The 19,959-nt window shown below is 35.5% G+C and overlaps 1 long non-coding RNA gene and 1 pseudogene across 1 annotated transcript; one reads left to right on the top strand and one right to left on the bottom strand.

The window, feature by feature from the left end:
* Positions 1-918: 918 nt before the first annotated feature.
* Positions 919-6,483, bottom strand: LOC137727358 (wall-associated receptor kinase 2-like; annotated as a pseudogene).
* A 1,484-nt stretch (positions 6,484-7,967) lies between these two features.
* LOC137729552 (uncharacterized) lies at positions 7,968-11,789 on the top strand. Its single transcript, XR_011068013.1, has 3 exons — positions 7,968-8,079; positions 8,261-8,722; positions 8,869-11,789. It is a non-coding gene; the product is annotated as an uncharacterized lncRNA (long non-coding RNA).
* The last annotated feature ends 8,170 nt before the right edge of the window (positions 11,790-19,959 follow it).

Below are 19,959 nucleotides of genomic sequence, written 5' to 3'. Positions count from 1 at the left end.
GATCTAGAGGAATCAATCGCGAAGCTCCAAAGTCCGACACTCGCTATGGAATTGTCGTCGAATAGTATATTTGTTGTTTACACATCTTGGTGTATGATTTGCATGGAGGTGGAGGAGCGCAAGTAATAAGTATGCTAGTGCTCTGGCAGTTTCTGCTGCGATATTCAATCCTAACTCCCATGAAACCGATGATTCTTTGCTCTTTATGCTATGAAGATGATAAAAAAGAGTTTCCCCGGTGATGAACTCGTAAACTAGTAATGACACCGGTGTCTCTAAACAGCAACCCAATAGTTTCACCACATTTCTATGGTTGACTTGAGAAAGAACGATAACTTCATTGATAAACTGCTCACTTTGGGTTGAAGCTCCGATTTTCAACATTTTTATGGCAACCACTTCATTATCTGGTAGTATTCCTTTGTAGACTGTTCCAAAGCCTCCTTCGCCGACGACTCTGCTCTCATAATAGTTGTCTGTGCCCTTCTTAAGTTCTGCTGTAAAGATTGTTGTTGTCTCCTCCCTCTTCTTTGAAATACTTTTCTCTGAGTTTGATATAATTATTTTTCTTCATTCTCTGAGTTTGATGTAGTTATTGCAAACACTGAATGCCAACACATAACGTCATTTAACCAGTCAAACAATTGGTATCCCCGACCAACTGCTCTGATGCACACGCTAAATTCCATGCAAATCCTTTTGAAGAAGAAATTAGTTTGTGGTGTTGGGCCACTTCTTACGTGCAAGGTTGAGATCTCCACCACCTACTGCTCTGGTACATACCCTAAATAAAAACTTCCAAAATGATGACAAATAATATATATTTTTTTATACAAGCAATACTTTACTTTTAACTAAAATCTAAACTATAGCAAAGGAAATTTCAAATTAGAGTGTATAGAGAAAGCAAATCCGCTCTAGCCAATGTGGCTACACTTATTATTTGATGAAAAGAAACATTATTTCACTATGTCTAAAATGACAAACAATGTTGAGTTGATTATATGAAGCAGTGAATTATCTTCCATCATCATATGGAATTAACATCTGGATCTGAATGCTGTCATACTCACTAGCTGTACCAGTACTAGGACCACAATCAGCTCTAAAAGCCACAGGATAAGCATCTGAGTTAGGTGTCCCAAGTAAGTACTCAGTCTCTTCTGAAAAAATTTCAGCTTTTCCCCATGCATGCTTTTCTATAATTCTCATTCCTTCTAGCTCCATGGCAACTTCTTTCATTGTTGGCCTGTCCTCCCCTTTTAACCTTACACATCTTTTTGCGAGATTGGCCATTGTTTTTAGTGTCTCGATGTTTCTCTCGTTGACTATGGCATCATCGAGAATTTGATTCAAGCGATCCTGCTCCATTAAGCAAACAAAGAAGCTTGCTAGGTTTCTCTCTTCCTCAAGCCTGTCAAAAGAAAGTGCTACTTTGCTTGTTAGTAGCTCCATAAGGACAACTCCAAAGCTATAGACGTCACTCTTATCTGTTAGTTGATTCGTGAGGAAGTATTCAGGGTCTAAGTATCCGAATGTTCCTTGCACTAAAGTTGCAAGTTGGGCTTGATCAAGAGGAATCAATCGTGAAGCTCCAAAGTCTGACACTTTTGCAGTGTAATTTTCATCTAGCAGTATATTGGTCGCCTTCACATCTCGGTGTATAATTTGCATGAGAGCGGAGGAGTGTAAGTATGCTAGTGCTCCAGCAGTTTCAGCTGCTATCTTGAGTCGTAATTCCAATGAAAATGATGATCCTTTCCTCTTTTTACCATGAATGTGCTCAAAAAGAGTGCCGTGAGTGACAAACTCGTAAACTAGTAGAGGAACTTCTGACTCCAAACAACAACCCAATAACCTCACCACATTTCTATGGTTGATTTGAGAAAGAACAATCAACTCATTGACAAACTGCTCCTTCTGGGTTGGGACACCAATTTTAGACTTTTTTATGGCAACCACTTTATTGTTATCTGCTGCTAATATTCCTTTGTAAACTATTCCATAGCCTCCTTCACCAAGGATTCTACTTTCATGGTAATTGTTTGTTGCCTTCTCAAGTTCTTCTGCCGTGAAAATTTTTGTTGTCTCCACAGTGCCTCCTTGACTAGCGATTTTTTGTTGTAGCAATAAGCCACCATTTTCTTTAAAGTATTTTTCTTTGAGTTTGAGGAACTTTCTTCTCTGCATTCCCCAATATATCCAAGAAGATCCACTTAGTAAAAGCAAGAAGCCTCCACTGGCACCTGCAAAGATGATTGCAAAATTACAAGAAATTATACAGAGCAAATCATCCATGTATTAATCTTGTTTTTGTCGTCTGGCTAGTGCTTTTCTTGTTTAGAACAAATTAGGTTTTGGACAAAGTGATCTTTTGTGACAAAAAATGACATATACTACACAATGAGAATATTTACTCATTTGGTACATGCATGGATCTTTCTAAGAATATGTATGTAAGTATTAGTCATTCTTTGGGCAAGACAGACTCTTATTATATTTGTTAACAAGGTGCCGATATCAGTTTTAATATCATGTCAATAACAAAGTGTACATACCAATTTTGATTGGTACATTATTAACAATATTGATTTGAAAATCTGTCTTCTAGAGAGCACTTCTAATATATGTTTGAAAGTTTTGGATCTAAAAATGGTCGAGTAAACAAAATCTGAGTGCAATTGTTCAAAGAAAAATTAGCACGCTTAGAATTTTAGACTAGGATTATATGATGTGATAGATAATAAACTAACAACCCTATAAGAGATTTGTAACTAAGTTTGCACACAAGATCCGAGTTCAACTTTTTCCTCCACCAATATCCTTTGTATATATAAAAACACGCGCCTAAAGAAAAGTAAAATAATTACCTAGTGAAATTATAAGCAGGAGACTGAGCTTTGCTCGACCGTTATCCTTGATGCAACTTTTTTTATCCATATCGACATTTTTGTACCCTTTCGGACATTCACAAGTATAATTTCCCGCTGTATTTATGCAGGTTCCAATACTGCAGGAGTCTGAAGCCTCGCATTCATCAATATCTGATAAGAAAAAGAATGAATTAAATCCATGAACAAAAGGTAAAACTAAAATCCCACTTTTGAGACTTTTTGTAAACAACTCAGTACTATAAAATGCCCAAAGGAAACAGTACATGTACCCACAGATTTTGACAATCCACTGCAAATTTAGTAATTGGGTGCAATTACTAGGAAAAGAATCCTCTTCGGAACCCTTTTTACCTGAGCTAACTAAGCAAAAAATTCGGATTCTTGAAATTTGATCTAACATTAAAAGTTATTATAACTTTTAATAAGACTTTTTATTTTTAACCGTTGAATTAAATTTTAACAGCTTGAATTTCGTGCTCAGTTGACTCAGGTGAAAGGGATTCCCAATTACTGTTAGCTTGTGGGCACTATCTTCACAGAGCAACAGCATCTGTGCCTAATTGGCGGCTACTTGGCATGGCCAGCTAAGCTTACATATGATTTTAAAGGTTATTTTGGGTTCAGTCTCCAATCAATTTAATTGTTAGATTGAAACTTTGTTTAATTAAATATTTTGATCGAGGTTCCTAGCATCATTTAAGGAATTTAACTCCTGTATTTATGTATTCAATATCCCACAAATTATGAAATTTAAATAAACTCAAATAATACTTTTACAATAATTACTTAAAAATCAATAATAAAGTAATACTGTTCTTCACATAGTTCTACCAAAAAAAAAAATAAAAAAATTTAATGCACCCATGTAATTATTAATATATTTTAAGAAATAACTACTGATATAATTTAAAGTATAAAATAAATACATGGTATTAGCATGGGTACATTCACCACAAAAATATGGGTCCATATTAAATTAAGAAATATGGTACATATTAAAACTTAAAATTATGGGTACAAATTAAAGCTAAAAATAATATTGGTACAAATTTTTAAAATGAGTACAAATTAAAAAAAATGAAAAATACTAAAAAGATGTATTTGGAAATGATTAATAAGTTTTTTATTTTCAAAATTGACATATGATGATATGTGAATAATTTGATATTCAAATAATGACATGGACAAAAGTTAAAAGACCTTGTCAAAAATGAAAAAAAAAAAAATTTTAATTGATGATAAAGAAAAAGGGAAAATTTGAAATAGGTCCAATTTTATAGACTACCTTTTGAAATAGGTCCAATTTTTAGTGACTTTTGACTTTTGAAATAGGTCCAATTTTTAGTTACTTTGGACCCATTTCAAAAAACCCAAAAAAAAAAAAAAAAGAGAAATGTAAACTTAATTTATTCTTATTTTAATGTCTTGAAACCACTGTAACAAAAATTGTTCGTCTAGATTATTACTGCATAGTGCATTCTTTTTCTATTTACCACGAACAATTTTTCTTTACTAATTAATATTATAGTCACCCCAACAAAACTAGCAATTTTTTTTTTTTTGACAAGAAACGATAGCAGTATTTTCTTGATCATCACAAACAAATACAAATGTATCAATTGGAACAATACTTTAATGATGAACACATTGATTTGGAGTGAATTTGCATAAACAAGCAATTAATTAAAAACTTACACATATATCACAACCACAGGTGCACCAACACAAATTTGTCACAAGAACGATATATGCAACAAACCTATACCAATCCACATATTGATTTTCACTGATGAGCAAGGCCACACAATCATCGTTGGAGAGTGAAACTACATAAAATCTTCGTTGAAAGATGAAACCACATAATCATTGCTTGAAGGCAAGACCACATCAAGCTGTCGCACAAAGGCGGACCACATATCCCCCACACACGGCACAAACAAAAGTGGCAATTATTTGCTGACTAATGCTGTTTTTTACTACTAGTACTTTGCAACATATAATAAGATATAAAGGGATCAAAAGTGTTCTGAATCCCTCAACGCAAACCCCCAATGAGCCTAACAATACGGAAGAGGATCCTCTTTGGATTCACTTTGTGAGAATCTTAGATATCCTCACATTCTAACCATTTATCATATATCGTGGTACCAGTTTTCGTTAAGTACTATTTGTATTTAATTTTAAATAAAAAAATCAAATGATTTCTGACCGCATGATACACAATAAATGATTAAGATGTGAGGATCTCTAGGATCCCCACAATTTAAATCCGGATGGATCCAAATCCTAATAATACAATCATATATGCAAGAAAGTCAAGCAAATTGAAAATTTATTTGTTTAAACTATAATCAAATAAGTAGACCTACCTACATATACACACACACGCATAGACGCACATGCATACACACACACACACACACGTACACGCATACACACATACACATGTGCATGCATACATACATACATGTGCATGCATGCATGCATACATACATACATACATACATATATATAATATGTTTTGATATACCCAAAATTGTTTATAATAATAATAATAATCAAATGGTCAAATGGTGTCTAGATTTATTTACCTTGGCAACCATCCGGGAGGTATGGGTTCCCTTCGTAACCTGGCAGGCACCGGCATATGTAGCCTGAAGACCGATTATGGCAGTAGCTATTTGCCTTGCATGCAAAAGTGCTCTCGTTTTTAGCTGCTATATTACATAACTCATTCCCCTTCCCAATTTCCCAATCAATAATTGCCGGAAGCCGGGCTGTATCGTTTAGTTCTCGAAAACTTGTACTGTTAAAGTTGAACTCGCCTTCTTGCACAAGGAACGCGTAGCTGCATGGGTTGAAGTGCCACACAGCCTTATGATTGTTAAAGCTTCTCAAGGTCACAGTCTGATTTTTCAGCCCACTAGGGATTTTAGTTTGGCAACATCCAACGCCAGAGCAAGTATCCCGCTGATCGATAGCGTTGTCAAGATTGTCACATATGGACACGCACCCAGTTGTGTACTTTTGTCCACCCCGGTAACCTGTAAAGAACGCATATGTGTCGCATCCAACTGCGACAAACATGTTTTTGGTTCCGGAGATGGTGTAAGGAGGAGGAACCCGGAGCCTGGAATTGTTCCGTGTGGTCAAGTTGCCTTGAGCATCGTAACAATCATTGGCTGCGAACTGTAGTATTTGGAGCTCACCGTCATAAAGAGATATGTTGGTAATTTCGATATTGCTCGTCATCAAACGTGTTGTTGGCTGTTGAGTGGAATTTTCACAAGTGATGTTAAACCGCTTTCGAGGTAGCAACCGGTGCCTATGCCAAATGGGTATGGAATTGTGAGATTACCACAATGGTCAGGGCAGCCAGGCAGTGCCTGAGGCGGAAGGAGAGATTGAGCTGTTGTTGGAGTTGGAGTTCCTAGTAAAATTGTAACCGCTACCACCATTACTAAAGAGAGACGCAAAATCTGCATCCTCCTATGTAACGCCATATAGTATTAACTAAAAAGGGTCGAGCAGATCCTAGCAGTAATAGAGAAAATCCAAGCAGGTGATGGATCCAAGAAATTAAGGAACTGCTAATTAAGAAGGTTGGCCTTCTGTAGGAATATATATATATGGAAGGGATTAAAACGCTTGGTGGCATATTTTGTGTTGGGGGAAAAATGCCTTCCTCATCTTGACTTTGTCTGTCAGTGTTCTAGTCCACCGTTAGGCTTTGTCCGGTTTATGACTTAGTACTTAGTTTTGACATAAAAAAAAAAAAAAAGACCTGGTGCTAAGTCATTAGTCAATAAACGACGGTACTGTGCAAAGTCAAGTCAAGTTTATTTAATTATTTAAAGTTAAGTCAAGAAAGATTGCTGGTGTGAATTTATTGATTATTTTCTTTATTTTTTTTTATTTTTTAAGAAACTAGTTGTCGAAATACTTTTGTGAGGGCTGCATAGTCTCTGTATTTTGAGTAAGAAAGAGATCCTCTTTCGATCTTTTCTAAAAAGATCACCGAATTAAGTGATTTGGGCATTTGAAATTTTATCCAACGATCTATCTGTTTTGATTCCTTAAAAGTTATAATAAATTTTAACCATTTGATAAAATTTCAAAGGCCCAATTCACTTGATTTGGTGGTCTTGATGGAAGTGTTTTGAGTAAAAACAAGAAAGAAAAGATTGATGGTGGAGCAAGAACTTATCAACGTTTTATTGGTTTCTAAAAAAATTAAATTGTAGATATTGTTTTCTTGTTTTCTAGAAACCTATAAAAGGTTTATAAGGTCTTTGTACTACAATCTAGCTTTTCCTTCTTGTTTTTAATCTTAAAACACTGACTTACATCGTCCTCACGGTAAGAAGTTTAATAAATCATATATATATTAAAACTCAGTGTCGGATGGCACTGTTCATCAGCAGTGTCCGGATAGATTTGTCCCCCTGTTTCTTCTTGGTCTACCGTTGAGCGGCCTCCTTTGCACAGCGAAAGGACCACCTTGTCCTTGCTGGCCACGCGTTCTTCCGACTGCCTTTCCTGTTAGATTTCTCTGCTGTTTCATTCTCTGCCTTTCATTTTCTGTAATTGCATTTTTTTTCCCTCCTCCACATCTACACGTGTTGGTCATCGTGGAAAGAAAAGTGGTGGAAAGCGGTGGAAAGCAGTGGAAAAGCCCATTTGCTTCCATTCACTGATCTCAACCTTAATTGCTACTGAAGTGATTCTGAAAAAGTTAATATAAAAAAAAATTAGAGGTTATTTTTATATTTGATAAACATTCAGCTTCAGTTTTTTACATAATTTTAGGTGAAAAAAAGCTAAAAACAAGAAGCTGCAAAACCTAGCTTTGAAAAATTGGTTTTTTTTCACTTCTGTTTTACATAAAAGTTTACCAAACATTATAATATTATTTTTTTTTCAAAAGCACTTTTACAAAAAAATTTACCAAACACTCAACTGCTTTATTTCACAGTTGATTATTTTCACATAACAACAGAAACGTTTTTTTTTCTAAGCACAACAATACCAAACCCGCCTCAAAGGTGCATCCCTCCCATCGCCGTTCTCGAGTTGCGTTTTGTCTTTCACTTTGTTGCCAAAAACGACGGAACCAATCAAAATTTATGCAAATCGTTTTCCTAGAAAAATAGAAACGATGCACTGTTCTTCCCTCATTCTCCAGGTTCCTTCCTCCTTCCTCCCCATCCGTTGGATAGCGTCTCCTCCATTTCGACCTCTCTCTTAGAAACACAGTGGAAAGATCTCTTCAGTTTTCTTTGTCAGGATCTCTGGAGAAAAAAAAAGTAGATTTATTTTTTTAGTTTTTGGTTTGTGGGTTTTTAATTTTTTGACTTTTTGTGCAGGTAAAGGAAGAACCCAGAAGAGATAAGTTCACCGACGGACTTGATAGGAGCATCCTTCATTGGGTTAGAGAGGTTTGTGAAGAAAAATCATTACCCTCTTCCCTTTTTCGAATTAAAAAAATAAATAAAGTAGGGTTTAAATTTACTGTTGTTTGATTTAGTCCTCAGCACCATTCGTGGTACTTGTACTCATTCACTACCCGATAAATAAAACCCATTTTTTAATTTTATGGGGTTTTGGTGTGATTTTGGTTTTTGATGTTTTCTTAGTGATTGATTTCTTTGGTGTTTAATTTTTTTATGTTTTCTCAGTGATTGAATTATGGGTTTTTAGCCGCCCCTAATTTCAGTGTCCCAGGCAGCAAAGAGAGTTTGCCCCTGTTTGTTTTTCCTTTTCTCACCAGATATCTTTGCTAGCATGATTCGCCAAACTCGCTGATCGCGTCTGCTCTCGCTGACCAGGTATGACTTCTTTCACTTTCCTTTTGTTTCTCAGGAAAATTTAGGGCTAGAAAGTGTGTAGAATTTTAATCTTTAAACTTTAAACTATCCTTTACATAGAGAAATTAAATTTTAATCCCAGTTTCTGTATTCCTCTATAATTGAAGGTCTTCAACTCCCTAAAAGGCCAATTAACACCAGCAACCACAACACCAACAATGACTAATGCAGCTTAGGTACAATTAAACTATTAGCACTATACTATGAATCGAAGAAGAAGAGCAAAGTAAGATAAGATTGCAGAGAAAGGTAAAGAGAGAGAGAGAGAGAAGAAGAGAGAGAATGAAATAATGCTTTGTATATTGCAGAATGAAATCAGATACAAGTCACAGAGAGAAGTTCTCTATTTATACATGCTCGTTGCTTTTGTAGTAAGTTTCTAACAAACTAATAACCACCTTATAGCTTCCTACAATCCTAACTATCTAACTAACAGACTTGCTGATGTGGATTGTTGATGTGGTAGGTTGCTTATGTGTATATCAGTCAACATCCCCCTTAATTTCAACTGGGTTTCCTAGCTTGAGATTGAAAGAATGCTTGAGAAATGATGGACTATGCAACCCCTTAGTTAAAATATCAGCAGTTTGGTCTTCAGTTGACAAGTATTGAACATAGAGATCTTCTTTTTGGACTTTCTCCCTTACAAAATGATAATCTGTGTCTAAGTGCTTAATCCTGGAATGAAACACTGGATTTACATTTAGAGCAATGGCAGATTTGTTGTCACAATAGATCATAGGGGAAGAATTCAATACCCCAACCATATCTTTTAACACATTTCTTATCGAAGCTATATCAGCGGCTGTATGAGCTAAGGCCTTATACTCAGCTTTTGTAGAGCTTATTGACATAGAGTCTTGTTTCTTTGATTGCCAAGAAACTGGATTACTTCCAATGTAAACTACATATCCAGTGACAGACCTTCTTGTATTTAAGTCTGCAGCCCAATCTGCATCACTAAATGCATTAATGCCAACTTCTGTACTAGTTGAGAATGTGATTCTATGCTGCATAGTTCCTTTTAAAAATCTTAATATCCTTTTAACTGCCCCAAAATGAACCTCAGTTGGTTTAGCCATGAATTGACACACTGTGTGCACTGCATATGCAATATCTGGCCTTGTAAAGGTTAGATATTGCAGTGATCCAACAATGCTTTTATATAAACTGGGATCTGACAATGTATCTCTTTTAGTGAGAAGCAAAGGATTATGAGGTTTGCATGGTGTTGATGCTGGTTTACATGAGTCCATACCAGCTTTGTGAAGAAGATCTTTAACATACTTAGACTGATTAATACAAATATCTCCATTTGACTTGTAATTGATCTGCAAACCAAGAAAATATGCCAACCTGCCCATATCTTTGAGCTCAAACACCTCAGATAGTTCCGTGATTATCCTTTGAACTTTACTGGAATTGGAACCAGTAATGATAATGTCATCTATATAGGGAAGTAGTATGGCAATATCATTTTCACACTATTTGACAAATAAACTGGATTCTGATGTTGAAGATTTAAATCTCATTGCAAGTAGATAGCTTGTGAACTTAGAGTTCCAAGCTCTTGGAGCCTGTTTAAGCCCATAGAGATATTTAATCAGTTTGTAGACATGTGTTGGCTTAGTTATATCCACAAAACCCTGAGGTTGTTTCATGTAGATATCTTTTTGCAATTCCCCATGCAGGAATGCATTTTTAATAACAAGCTGTCTCAAATCCCAATGGTTAATTGTAGCCAATGCTAAGATAATTCTAACTGTGGTATGTTTCTAAATAATCAACACCTTGCTCCTCGAAAAAACCTTGTGCCACCAGCCTTGCTTTGTACCTTGAAATTGTGCGATCTGGATTTTTTTATATTTTGTATACCCATTTGCTGCCAATAATAGACCTATCACTAGGTGGTGGAACTAATTCCCAAGTTCCTTGAGCCCTAAGAGAGTCATACTCTTCTTCCATCGCACTTTGCCACTATGGCATTGTAGCAGCTTTCCTGAATGTTGATGGTTCAGCAGCATCACTGTTAACAACCAAAAGGAAAAACCTCCACCAAAGTAAGTGTCTTCAGTTAATTGAAGTGACTGAAGTTCAGGCAAGGTAGCTAAATATCCCTTATAACTCCTCTGTGGTATTGTACCACTCTTCAATCTAGTGACCATTGGATGAACAGAAGCATTACTTGATTCACCAAAAGTAGATGATATGGAAGATGAGAAGGGTCGAATTACCTCAAGTAGTATGTCATTATGGACAGGCAACATTTATGATACATCATGAGAGCTAGGAGTGATCGGATGAGGATAATGAGTTGATGAAGCACCCTGTGACAGTGATGAATGTTTTGCAATAGATACTAAATCCAATGAGTTCAATCTACCAACAGAATGAGCATTATTTTCAGATAAAGACAGTGACATATCATGTGCAGCCTCACTGTGATTGTCTCTATGAATACCTGGAGCTTCTGTAACATTCTGGATAGGAACCTGAATCACAATGGGTCTCTAATTGCTACATGAAAATTGTGAATGTTTACTGAACTTGGTACTCTATAGGGAAACACTGATTCATTTTCCTTGTTTCAATGTTGTAACATTAACTCCCTTATACCCTAGAGCATAACCAAGGAAAACACACTGTACAGACCTTGCTTGTAGCTTATTTGCATTATAGGCCCTGAGAAATGGATACACAACTGTCCCAAACACTTTTAAATTCTGAATATCAGGGATCTTACCAAATAGCATCTGATATGGAGACTGCATTTGTAACACTTTACCTGGCATTCTATTAATAAAAAAAGGTTGCATATGAACAAGCATGAAACCAAAAAGATGGAGACAAGTTTGCTTCAAACATTAAAGTCAATGCAGTCTCTATCAGATGTCTATGTTTCCTCTCAGAAATGCCATTATGTTGAGGAGTATATGGACATGATATTCTATGAACAATCTCTTTTTATTCCAAAAATTAGACAAACACTTTACTCATATACTCTCCTCCTCCATCAGTTTGCAAACATTTACTCATATACTCTCCTCCTCCATCAGTTTCCAAAAATTAGACAAACACTTTACTCATATACTCTCCTCCTCCATCAGTTTGCAAACATTTAATACAAAAGCATGGAACTTTATAAATGCAGAGATTGCTTCAGATTTATTAACCAAAGGAAATATCCACAAGAACCTTGAATACTCATCAATAAAACTGATGTAATGTCTATATCCTTCAATTGATATCTTTGGAGAAGGCCCCCCATACATCTGAATGTACTCTTTCAAACATAAAGGTAGCGCTACTTTGTTTTACAGGAAAATATTACCTACACATTTTACTTGAAATACATGAAGTACATATTGACTGAGAAGAATCTATACTAACTGGTACTTTTGTTGCTTTCAACATAGATGCCAATACTTATTCAGAAGGATGACTTAGCCTCTTATGCGAAATTGCAGTCTTTATCTTCTTTCCCATAAAGCTAACTTTCACATCTTTTGTCTTTTCATTTGTAGAACAAGATCTTGAAAACACTGTCACAGGTATTGTAAAAAGATCCCCATCACTCATTCCTTGGTAGAGTATCACATTGGTTGCCTTGTCCTGTATAAAAAACACATTATCATCACATATAAACTAGCAGCCATTATCATAACACAATTTCTTAACTGACAGAAGATTCACAATGATATGTGGTACATGCAAAACATTTTTCAAGAATAAGCAATGATCTTGAGTAATGAGTTTAGTGTAACCAATATGTTTCTCATCCAAACCTTGACCGTTTCCAATGATTATCTTCTCATCACCGTTGTATGCAGTGACTTGATTCATATTGTTGACATTTGCTATCGTATGATGCGTAACACCTGTATCTAGGACCCATGTATCAGCAGCAGAAAACCCATGTGGTTGAGACTCATTAGGTACTAGAGAGAAACTCTCTGGACCTTGTGCAGACTTGGCAGTGAGTGTTGGAGGTGGTGGAGCCCCTTGATAGGCATAATTGTTCCTATGAAAACACTCCAATGCATTGTGACCCTTCTTTCCACAGATCTGACATACCAAGAGTTGATATTGATTGTTATTATTAGTACTCCTAAAATGACAATTAAGCGTAATGTGACCTCTTCTTGAGCATATTTGACATTCAGGAGTAATAGATGATCTACAGGTAGTATTCCCATTCCAACTCTGCCAATTTGAACCATTCTTTGATCCACCAATGGATGACTGACCATTGAAACTTGACTGTGAACTCTTACCTTGATTAGAAAAACTGTCATTTAATCCCTTATTTTTGCTGCCAAAGTAATGTTTTGAAGAGTTGTGTCCATAGGAATTCTTGTTAGAACTGAATGTCCCTCGATTCTGACTATTGAAAGGCCTTTGCTTACCGCCAGTAAAACCATATCCTCCTTGATAGCCATGTGCCCCCACATTAGAACTTTCATCTCCTTGATAACCATTTGCCCCCATGGTTGAACTTTCACCGGATAACTACCGTTTGCTTGATAGGAACTAGTGTGACCATTGCCATTATCACCATTCATATACATTGCAAACATTGAACCTGTAAGAGCTATGACTCTGGATTCTATGGTAAGTTCAGCACTGAGAAGCTGTGCACAAAAGTCTGTCAAAGAGATTGGTGTTTCCCTTGCCAATATCACAGTTTTGATCATATCAAATTCCTGTGGTAATCCAGTTAAAATAGCAATAAACAGATCATTTTTAGATACCCTTTCTCCAGCAGAGATTAATTGATCTCTTATGGCCTTTAATTTCAACAGAAATTTGTCAATCGAATCCCCTCCTTTTTGTGCATTATGGAACTCAGTCTTCAGCTGATTAATCCTGGATACTGAGACAAGCAAAACGATAAGGTTGCAATAATCAAACTAAGTAAAGCCATATCCTTTTTCACCCAATTCTTATAGGCAGTAGTTATCTCTTTTGTCACACCAGTCTCAGTATGTATCACATATTTTGGTGGACATGGATTATCTCTCGTAAAGAAATCCAACAAATCATAACCACTCGAGACTGATTGAAACTGAAAATTCCATTTAACAAAATTATCATCTTGCAACTTCACAGATCCTGTAATATTCTTTGACATGGTGACATTTAACACAGGAATTCGACTATTCCCAACAAAGTTCAAGAAACTATCAATTAAGATTTGTATACAACTTGCAATTAAGAGCAACTCACAAAACCCTCTTCGGCAGTTGGCCTTTAACAAAGAGGATAGAGCGGAAAGACTTCAAGATTCAACACTCCGGCCTTCAAGGAGTAGAAATTATACAAACCAAGAAACAGATGGCAATCGGCCTTTGTAAACATTCATATCTTCGAAAAACACTTCAACTGGCTATCAGCCTTGTAAAAAACAGAGAAAAGAGTAACGAAGAACTCACTAACATAAAACAGCAAACAGCTAGAGGGAACAAAACTTTCTCGGCAAAGAAACCACCATTGACGAGCACCAAGAACACCAAATCTTCATCCACCTTTCGCATAAAACAGTAGTCGGTCAGAAATAGTGCAGCGGAAAACGGACGATCGCCACCGGCGATGATACCATATTAAAACTACACTATGAATCGAAGAAGAAAAGCAAAGTAAGACAAGATTGCAGAGAAATGTAGAGAGAGAGAAGAAGAGAGAATGAAATAATACTTTGTATATTGCAGAATGAAATCAGATACGAGTCATAGAGAGAAGTTCTCTATTTATACATGCTCTTTGCTTTTGTAGCAAGTTTCTAACAAACTAATAACCATCTTATAGCTTCCTACAATCCTAACTGTCTAACTGACAGACTCGCTGATGTGGATAACAACCTTGCTGATGTGGATTGCTGATGTGGTAGGTTGCTTATGTGTATATCAGTCAACATAAACAACCATAATTCCCAAGTTTTGATTAATTTTTTACTAATTCGCTATTTTTTAAATATAATCACACCATCCGTGTTGATATGAACAGTCCATGATGTGTTTAATGTGTTGAAAGATGCGAAAAAAAATGGAAAATTTGGGGTGACTGTTGTGTTTTGGTTTAATCGTTTGGGGGTTAGTTCAAAATTGAAATTGAATGGTAGGTAGTTTATCGGTATAATCATTACTCTCAATAATTTTTCTGTTGTTTTTTACAATGCCTTTTTTTGTTGTTGTTGCTTAGCTTGGATAAAGATTGAGGCTTTGAATTGAGAGTGAGCTTAATTATTGTTCAGTGTTTATTCTGTTTAGTGCATTTATGGTCTTTGTAAATGACGATGTTGTATCTCATATGCACGAAATGATTTCATCAATTGTGTTGTATCTACTATATATGCAAAGCATATTGCTAGCTAATCTTATTGTTATTAACTCTTCCTTCTACCTTTCGATTTTTGTTATGATGTGCATGCTATTGAATTTGGGAGAAAGCTTGCATGCAAACTCTTTTTTGCATGATGTTCTTGAGCGAGTCCCTTGAACTTTAACTTGAAGTTTCTTTATATTCTCAATCACTTTGTTTTATTGCTAGGAAATTCTGTATGGAAAGAAGTTCAAAGAAAAATACTCAAGCAAAATTACATTTGAACTACAAAAGGTTGGACTGACATATTTCTTAAACAATGAAGGCGTGAAATATAAGTGGACAATTACAATTATTGTTTTCATGTCAAACCAACTTGCGTCACATATATTATGCCATTGCTGACATATTTTCTTCCGTTGTTTTCAACAATGCTTTTATGTTGCACCAGGAAAAATCTATTTGAGGATGGGAACCACATGTATCGGTTCTTGGATGATGATCCAATTGAATCTCGGACAGTAATTCAGAATAGGAAGGGATACCGAGTTGAGTTCATGGATTAGAGTAGGTCGGGTTAATTATGCTTTAGCAGATGCTTTCTTTGACTTAATGTCAATTAATTGACGTTTATCATAGTGTGCATGTGCAGATGCTTTTTATTTTTTCAATTGATGCTTTAGCAGTTTCTATTATCTACTTTTTGGGGTATAAATCGTATCTATAATTTCAAAATACATGTTCTTCATGACAATCTATGGTATTTATGAAATAAATCATGTTAGAGTAATTTTTTTTCCTTTCTCTTCACTGTAATCCCGGCGAAAAGCAGTTGTAGACTTGCAGCAGATGCACTATGCACATAAGTAAAACATTTTACTATCATGTCTTTCTTGGTTAGTAATTCTGGTATAGCTGATTGATGTTAATTTCAATTGTGTGGTTTTTGTTCCTGGCTTTATGCTTATAGTGCAGTGTATTTTCTATATATACAATTTTCTCCTTCAGTTTCTATTATTTTTCGTTTTTTTTTCCTTCGAGTTATGTATACTATTGATGTTGTTATTGTAGCTTGAGAAGCTGAGCGATATGGAGTGCCAACTTGAGTCACATCTGAAGTTCATTACAGAGGCCTGGCTACAGTTACACCACAAATTACCACACTTTTCTACCAAGAGTGTTGCTTTTTTTTTCTTTTTTTTTTTTAAATTAAATTTTCTCTATCTCCAGATAGTGGAATGTAGGCGAGTACTAAAATTGACATATGCCGATGGATGTTATGTGCTGGAGCATGAACATGCCAAGTTGTTTTGAGTACTTGCAAGGTATGTCATTTTCTCAAGCTCAAAGAGACAATGCATCATATTGCTTTGTCCTAGTTTACTTTTGTTTCTGCAGGTGAAGCTGAGTCGGAACGACTTCATCAATGTGCAGAGGATGAGCTACAAGTTTACCTCAATGATAAGGACATCAAAAGATTTCAATGAGTTTCGCACAAAACTTGCTGGATTGACCATGTTATGTTCCACTAAAGATATTACACTACTTTTCTGATTGGATAAGTTGACTCGGGTTACAATGATATAGCTTTTCAGTTTATTCATACTAAGATTAGTTTTGCTAAGTGGGAATGCCATGATTGAAATTTTATAGAAATGATGAATGGGCCAATTTAAAATACCAAATTTCAGCCGATGAACTCACTCTTATATGACTGTTACTGCATATACTCATTTTTTTATTTCGTTGGGTTTTACTTTGGATTCGCAAAGAACTGAATTATATCTTATCTATAGCTCTATACGCATGTAGTTTTTCTCTTTTTTGGTCTCGAGTATTTGGTTGGTTATATTTAGCAATCTGTTGGAATATAGAGAATCTTTGCACCAATGTCTTATTCCTGGATTTCCTGATGATTTGGCATTGAGATGTTAAGCAAAGGTAGACATGGGAACCGCAGAATGCTCGAAACCATCTCAAAGAAGTGGAGAGATTTGTTACGTAGCTCCAGACTATGCCAATTATGAAGCTCTAGAAAAATGGTGCGGAAATTGGCTGTTTGTCATCGACGAGGTATAATCCAATAGCTAATAAGTATGCTCCTATATTCGACACTTCAAATATGTCTAGAACTGATGTTATTATTTACTATTTTCATTTTTATAGAAGGAAAGGTTTTTCGTTCTTCATTTCTTGCTATATCATCTTGGGTTGTGCAAACTATTCATTATAGGGGATCCCTTCATATATATATAGAGTTAATTCTTGCTAAGATTTTTGCAGACTGTTTTTGTTATGTCAAAGTTGAAACCTTTTTTTTAGGGTTTGTAAATAGATTTCACATGTATGTAAATAGTATTTATACACATTGTAACCTTCTACATATTTTTATACGATTTAAAAACCCGCAGCACCATGTGGGCACTTTTGCTAGTCATTTCTAAACAAAAACAACAAAGCTTTATCTTACTAAGTGGGATCGGCTATATGTATTTCGTTAGATCCAGGTAGTCCAAGTTTTTTCTTAGAATCTCTGTCCAATTCTTCCTAGGTCTTCCTCTACCCCTTGGGCCTTGAGCCTCTGTCTAGTAATTGCAACTTCTTATGGGAGCGTCGTAGGTCTTCGATTCACATGTTCAAACCACCTTAACTGATTTTCTCTCATCTTACCTTCAACTTTAGTTACTCCTAATTTACCTCGAATATTCTCATTATTAATCTTGTCATTTATCGTGTGCCTATACATCCAATGAACCCTTCTAAAGATAAAAATAAATAAAAAATCAACTATAAATTTGAAACAAATAAAAAACCCGTGATTAACGTGAACTAATGGGATTTGCCAAAAAAAAAAAATGAAGTAAGGGAAAACTTTGACCTTCACTAAATTAATATTTTATCCAACAATATAAAATTTGCAAGGAACACCGTCGCATTATCTGAATGTGAGATCTTCCCAAATTAATAAGTAAAAGCATTCTCATCGTTTTAATAGATTATTTTTGCAAAAATTTGTCTAAATCGGAAGTTATTTAACTATTTGATTGTTATTGTGAACATTTCATTGTGTTTTTAGCAACACTATGCTTGTCTAGTTTTACTGTCACAAATTTTTTTCAATTAAACAATAATGTCAAATTTACTCCAGTATTGCTATTGTGGAAAGACATTATTGTGAATATATTGATAAAATAAAAATCTTAAGTTATATTTAGTTGGGGAAGCAAAAAATCCAACCCTCACTGTCAAAAAAACCATTAGAAACAACAATAAATGAAAATGGTAGAGCTGGAAACATGATCGACCACTCATAACTAAGCATAAGAAAATCATTAAAACAACTCCTAGGAGAAGGCTGAAGTTCGGAATCCTCAAAAGATCATGAACCATAGTTCCCGCACACGGAGGACAAGAATACCACCAATTAATCCCAACATAATCTACACAAAAGTTGGCTAAACAATTAGCCAATTGAATAGATCTATTGGAAAGATATGCACTGTCAAAGCAGAATCACACTCAATAAAAAAATGAACGCATATTATGGACAAATTTTTGTAAGAATAATTTATGAAGGAGAATCTAAAAAATGAATGATTTTGGTCATGACAAAATATTGTGCAATGAGACCAAACACGTGGTTAACGTGGTATTGAGCACTACTAGCTGGTTGCGATTGAACGCGCACCTTCTCAAAACAGGAGCGACACAATTTTATGCAGCAAAAACAAAAATATCCAAATTACAGCACCGTATAAAGCAAGCATATCTGTGAATGTTATCAGAATATAGATAAACTAATTTAAGAGGTAGATTTTCAGTGTGAGAATTGAGAAAAGAAAACTTTCCCTTGTAAATTATAATACCACCAGCAACAATTGTAATTTATCTTCATATCACAAATCGAAAATTTCAATACGAGGCCACGAGCAGAGCAATTTTAATTGTAAATGCTCCATATATAATATACTTTAAACTAGGACAAACAAACAAACAAAAACTACATATTATTCATCACCAAAAAGAATAAAAATAAAAGATAAAATAAAAGTTTCTGAAAGCCTATCATTTGAAATTGCCTGTAACATGTTCTGATGAGCTGCCGTCACTTTCGTCATCAATCCCCACGCATGCATCTCCGTCGAATGCTATAAGGCCATCATACATTTCCGTAGCACCCCTTGAATAATTAGCCAGGTATTCAAAAACCTTGGAGAATCCTTCCTGAAATCCACTCTCAGCGAAATGACGTGTTTTCAACTTTTCTGCCTTTAGCTTCTTTTTCACTTGCCTCTTCTCCTCAATCAACTGCTCCTTCTTCCCTTCATCTACCTTCTTTTTCAAATGCTCCTTCTTTGAGCTTTCATGTATTTTTCTGGAAAGTTTGTCAACCGTTTTCTTTAACTTGCTCAAGTAATTCCCTCAGCGTGAACGAATGGCCCATTAATGTCCTTGCTCCATTGCCATCAGAAATACCACTGTTGAAATAATATTTTGAAGAAGCTTTGGAGCTTGATTTGTGGACGCTTTTGGAGGAACATCTAGACGAGGTGGAGCGTTTTAGTGGCAATGACCGCATGAGCTTGTTTGGGTGGTTTCGTGTCGTCAATGAACGCTTGAGCTTGTTCGATTTTTCTTCAATTTCCTCCACAGAAGATTGTATTTGATCCATATTGGCATCAAGCATCTTAGAAACCTCCCAACCAGATTCATAGGCCTTAATGAAATAGTCCTCAATATCTTTCAATGCTTCCACCAATTCCCTCTCTTGACCCACATCAGAATCACTCAAATTTCCCTCTCTTTTTTCACTACTCTCATCACCAGAACGCCTTTGAGTCTCAACATTGCCTTCTTCTTCTTTGAGATGTTGGTTTCTT

This window comes from Pyrus communis, chromosome 3 (genome assembly GCF_963583255.1).
Source record: "Pyrus communis chromosome 3, drPyrComm1.1, whole genome shotgun sequence".
NCBI classification, from domain to species: Eukaryota; Viridiplantae; Streptophyta; class Magnoliopsida; order Rosales; family Rosaceae; genus Pyrus; species Pyrus communis.
Note: the sequence above shows the minus strand (reverse complement) of the source record. Positions and strands in the feature narration are given on the sequence as shown.